General features: G+C 31.1%; 1 long non-coding RNA gene across 1 annotated transcript; it reads left to right on the top strand.

Annotated features, from left to right (window-relative positions):
• Nucleotides 1-2,114: 2,114 nt before the first annotated feature.
• LOC106297002 lies at nt 2,115-4,389 on the top strand. Its single transcript, XR_001261359.1, has 5 exons — nt 2,115-2,556; nt 2,657-2,907; nt 2,978-3,066; nt 3,398-3,469; nt 3,569-4,389. It is a non-coding gene; the product is annotated as an uncharacterized LOC106297002 (long non-coding RNA).
• Nucleotides 4,390-5,998: the final 1,609 nt, after the last annotated feature.

Raw genomic sequence — 5,998 nt, 5'->3', positions numbered from 1 at the left:
TTTTGTGAAAATTTTGTGAACAATCAATGGAATATAGAAGACGGCGAAAAAGGTTGCCAAGGTTTTTTTGTAGCTTTTTTTGTTCCTTTTTCATTTTTTTTTTTTTAAATCGATTTTTTTAAAAAATATAAAAGTGAATATTCTCAAATATTTTGTTTCCATATTTTTAGGAACTGATTTCTTATCCGTAGAATACAACTAATATGTAGAAATCAGTTTCTACAGTTTTTTAGAATTATAGTAATGTTTAGAATTTGATTTCTACATGTTTTAGATTTATAGTAAATCTGTAGAAGTCGGTTTCTACATGTTTTAGAATTAGATTAATGTGTAGATTTTGATTTCTAAGAATTTTAGAATGGTAGGTTAAATGCGGAATGTGTATTCTACATATTTGTAGAATACTCCTATTTTCGTAGATCACGTATTCTAAACATTGTAGATTCAATGAAAAAACTGGATTTCGTTTTCTACTTCGTAGAATGTCATTTCTACTTTTTTAGAACATAATCTGAAATTTAAAATTTTAACCTTTTTATAACTGGAAAATATACCATTAAGTTCATATAGGTATTTTAACAAATGTTACTATTTTTCCAAATTTTTTTTGTTTGTAAAACTATTTATTAAAATTAAAAACTATTTATTAAAATTATTTTCATAAATATTAAAGGGTGTTATAGGAAAATATGACACAAAATATAGATTAGTTTAAAGGGATATAGTTACTATTTTTTTTTCTAAAAAAACAGTTTTCCCTTCTTTTTTTTTAGCTTTACTGGGTGGACAAATAGTTTTTAAATTATTTATTCATCAGCAACTAAACCAGTGCCTTTAATCGATTCTTTTGTTTTGATTTGAAATCTCTCAACTTAATAAATAAATAAATAAAATACAACCCGAATTGGTGGAGTGTCAGGCCATAACCTGGTGGTTCCTTATCCGGATCCGGGGTTTTCAGATGTCCTTCTAAAAATTGCAATATCCGGCAGATATTAGGATCCGGATTTGGGTCCTTAAAATAAATAAAAAATAATGTTAATATATATATAAAATATTAACAATAATTTAAAAAAAAATATATATAATGTCTTTAGTTATTTCTATGTATAATATTACAAAATTTACATAAAATTTATATATACTATTATAAAAATGAAAATATGTTAAATAAAATTAATTTTTATATATAGATATTACTATTTTTGAAATATTTATTAATAAAACTTACGGATCCGGATATCCGGACTTAAAAATTAAGATATCCGGATCCGGATCCGGCTTTGACGAATCCAACATTTTACTATCTGGATCCGGATTCGGCACCTCTGAATATCCGGATTTTCTGATCGGATCCAGATCGAATCTCGGATCGAATCCGGATCTCGGATAAAAGTCGAGGCCTAGTGGTCATGTTCAAATAGACGAATATCGGGGTGGATTTGGATATTTATAAACCGTAACTCACTTGATAAAAAAAAAGAAAATAAACCGTAACTCACATTGGGTAGTCCGTACAGAACAATATTTTTTTTAATCTACTAGAGAATGGGTTGTTTGGAGGCTGGGTTGTCTCGATTAACATTTTCATGCTGAATCTTTTGATGTAATATAAAGATTATGAATAACTAGAGGTATTCCGGCGCGTAGTGCCGGGTTCGTATTTTTATTCTCTAATGAGTTTAAATTTAAAATTATTTTTTTATCCATTTGATAGTGGTTAGTGACAGTAGTGTAAGTGATAATTCAATAAAAGTAGAATAAATACCTAATAGTTGCACCAAAGTAAATATAATGAAAATTAAAATATTTAAAAAGGTGTAATTATGTGATATTACGACAAAAAGACCGATTTGGCTCTCTGAATCGGGTGGTTTAGTTACCTAGTTATAGTTATTGTTGTGAAAAAAAAAGACAAAGATATATCTATCTATCTATTATAAAAGAGTGTTTTGCTCTCTATTTCTTATGCCACCTAGGATTCCACCTAGGAAATTCGAGCTCTAGAGTTGCGACACGTGTACACAAGCACAAACCGCATCGTTTCATTAAACATAATCGTATAGGGCTTCGATGTTATTGGGTTGTGGGTTTGAAAGCGTTCCTAACCCTAATTCTAATGAAACGAGGAGATGGATATCGATGGCGGTGACGCCTGAGCTTCTCCATACGCCATCTTCCATCTAAACACACACTTCATTTTTATTCAGACCCAGAATCTGAAACTGAGGCTGCTTCTTATTCTTCGATTACTTGCCACTTTGAGGTCCTTTTGTAACTCATGATTTAATTGAGTGTGCGGCATGTCACGAAAGTGAATGAGCAAGCGCAGTGGAGAGAGACAGATCAAGCGGTGGAGAGCGACAGATCAAGCGGCGGAGTGCGATGGATTGCTGGCGGCGGAACAAGCGGCGTTGAGCTGATGGAGCAAGTCACGGAGAGAGCGAGATGGAAATCCTTGGAACAAACGACAGAGAGTGTGACAAGAGATAGCAAAGATAATTGATGCAGTTCAAGCTGTCACAGGGAAGGTCAATAGGCTCTCGGACAGGATAGGTTACAAGAGCTACAATCTTTTTTGGTTTCCTTTTTTTTGTACGAACTGAGGAATGAAGCTTTTGTTTAAGTTGATTTTTTTTTTTTTTGCAAAAATTAGGTTCTTGCTTTCGAAGTTTCTGTATATGGAGGGGTGAAGGTTTCGGGAATCAAACCAAATTCGAGAGCAGAATTTACGAAAATCTTATAGGAGTTCAAATTATGGCTTAGTAGCCTCACAGAAGATAAAAAGCATGCCGCAACAGTTTTTTTGTACTATAAAATGACGAAGTGAACTCCTATAAGATGCTTCTCAATCTGATCATCTCGCCAACATCACAAAGCTTGATGATACTTGGTCACTTCACTGAGGTAGAATAACATGCACTTTCTTCATTGATACTAGCTATGTGTCTTGAAGTACTTCATTATATTTTTCCAGTTTTAGAAGCTGCTGCACAGAAAAGCTGAAGCATTCCTTTCAAATGACTACTATGACTCTATGAGTCACACCTTGCATGGATGGACTTGGTACATGTTCTTTGCCCATTCCTGTTTATAAATAAGTAATAAAAGAATAAGTTTTGTTAGGCGAGCTATGGCTATTTTAATATCAAGCCTATAGTTTTGTGATTGGGAGATTGTTATTCACACAATAATTTTGACTCGCTATCAACTTATGTAGGAATCAAAGTTGGATATTAACATTGGTGTCCATATGAGACGTTATCATCTACCTTTACTTATACGCACAATCCTTGCATTTAACTTGGCATTTGTACATTAACCATTTGGATTTAAATTAAACATTAGGTTCTTGGCAAGATATTTCTCTGAAATCTGTATTTATTTTCCATTGCAGGCTTCATTTGAAGCTTTCATCGAGATGATAAAGCCACAGCTGATCTGAAACTCTTTTGGTGACAATCTAAAGGTACATTCCCCTCTTTTTGCTGCTTTGATCAATAAGTGTTCCAATTACTTACATTTTCCATTTTCTCTAAGATCATTTTTCATTTTCACTTTCCAATAGTTATTGGAAAACAATCTCCCGCTTGACAGTGTATACAAATCAAAAGATGTGCTGTTACTCCTATTCGTGTCTTTCAGTGACAAGAACTGGTTGTTTGTCGGATTTCACTGAGAATAAACAAAGATTTGAGAGCAGAAGGTCAAACTGAAGATTAGCAGCTGCGTAAGAGCCATGGGAGTCTTCAGAACACTGGTGGAAAAGGTTACCATCTCACTCTATCATTCGTGATTAAAAATAATTTCTTGAATGGAAAAGGAGAAGATGCTGTCGTCGTTGGTAATGTTTAGGTAGATTTGGCCGTATGTTTCATTTATTTTTTACTACAGGACAGATCAATATATATTCATGACTTAATTAAGATGAACTTGAGTACTGCGAACTTGAGGACGCATGCATAGCTGCATATCCATGTTTTTAGCCAGATAGTTCAGCTTTAAACCTTTCTGGAACTTGGTCGTTTTAATGGGAGTCTTCAGAACACTGGTGGAAAAGGTTACCATCTCACTCTGCCATTCGTGATTAAAAATAATTTCTTGAATGGAAAAGGAGAAGATGCTGTCATTGTTGGTAATGTTTAGGTAGATTTGGCCGTATGTTTCATTTATTTTTTACTACAGGACAGATCAATATATATTCATGACTTAATTAAGATGAACTTGAGTACTGCGAACTTGAGGACGCATGCATAGCTGCATATCCATGTTTTTAGCCAGATAGTTCAGTTTTAAACCTTTCTGGAACTTGGTCGTTTTAATGTTTTAGTCACTACACCAATATCGCTCTTTCGTATACATTAACGTAAGAACATCGTTAATTTCTAATTGGTTTGGCATTACAGAACACACGACATAATATATTGAAGATATGAGTTTACACACAAAACATTGAAAGAGATTGAAAAGATAAAGTTTGAGAACACCGAGAAGCCATAAAATGAAAAAGAAGAGAAAAACATTAGTAGATGGAGTAAGCTTCTTACAACTACAATAAATTAATTCTTCTGGTATACCAAGTGCTGCTTTTATATTTTAATTTTGTTCGAAAGAGCGTCTATGTTTATGTTTCATAGTTTCTTACAAAATATTAAAAAATGATTTTTCATTCAGCTTTCTATAAACCAAACTTTCCACCATAAAAAAGAAAAAATAATAAATAACTACAATAATGATTAAAATACATATTATTTCTAATTCAGTTTTTCTTCTATATTGAGAAAGTGTCAACGGCAGTATACGATTGTGATTTTTTTTCTATTAACTATATAAACACATCACTACCTGAATAAAATAATCACTACATGAATAAAATAATAATTATTCTGGTATACCAAATGCTGCTTTTAAATTTTAATTTTTTCGATAGAGCATCTACTTTTATGTTTCATAGTTTCTTACAAAATATATTAAAAAAAAAGATTATTTATCCAGCTTCCTGTAAACCAAACTTTCCACCATGGAAAAGAAAAAAAATAAGAAATAACTATAATAATGATTAAAATACATATTATTTCTAATTTAGTTTTTCTTCTAAGCGACAGTATACGATTGTGATTTTTTCCTATTAACCATGTAAACACATCACTACGTGAATAAAATAATTAAAATGTGCATTGTGAGCCCAAATATTTAACAATAATTTTTTTTACAAACTACATCAACATAAATTCAAAGCTCAACTTATAAAATAAATATCCCGCCGGGAAAATATTCCACTCCCAAAAAACTTTAATACCATAACATAAAATACATGCAAATAATCGTAAACAATAATATAATAATATAAATCACAAGAAAATTAGATTTCGCGCGTAGCGCGGACCGACCCTAGTAATATATAATATAGATGTATAGTGTAATTATCTGACAGAATAACATTAAACGTTAAAATGTTGAGAAATGGATTTATTGTGGATAAATATAAACAATAGAATACTCTTATGTTTATATAAACTTGATATATAGTTATTATTAATTTATGATACTAATGAAACAATATATTTGTAAAAGATTCTTCAGAAATTTATTATCTTTTCAAATTTAACATTCCCAACTCAGTATTAGAAGAATCTATTAATTTATTGAGTAGTAATTTATAAGTTTTTACTATATATATATATATATATATTACCAAACAAAGTTAATGGTATATCATTCCAATATTATTCTAATTAAGTTCATCTTATGAGTAAGCAAGGGAAATAAATGTAAAATTGAAATATCTATTTTCGGAAAGAGAGCTTTCTCCTAACTTAAATTTAGAAATAGTTGATAGTTCGAACAATTTTTTCACCTTGAAGTTGTTCTGTCCAATATTGTTTGGCTTAGCCACTTGAGATATCATTCGAAAGGATTTTATCGGCCTGAAAAATAATCAAGTTGATATTAACTTCACGTACAATTATTACAGGCACGCATTGGAGAACAACAAATT

Source organism: Brassica oleracea, chromosome C6 (genome assembly GCF_000695525.1).
Source record: "Brassica oleracea var. oleracea cultivar TO1000 chromosome C6, BOL, whole genome shotgun sequence".
Classification (NCBI taxonomy): domain Eukaryota; kingdom Viridiplantae; phylum Streptophyta; class Magnoliopsida; order Brassicales; family Brassicaceae; genus Brassica; species Brassica oleracea.
This window is presented reverse-complemented; position numbering and strand designations above follow the sequence as displayed.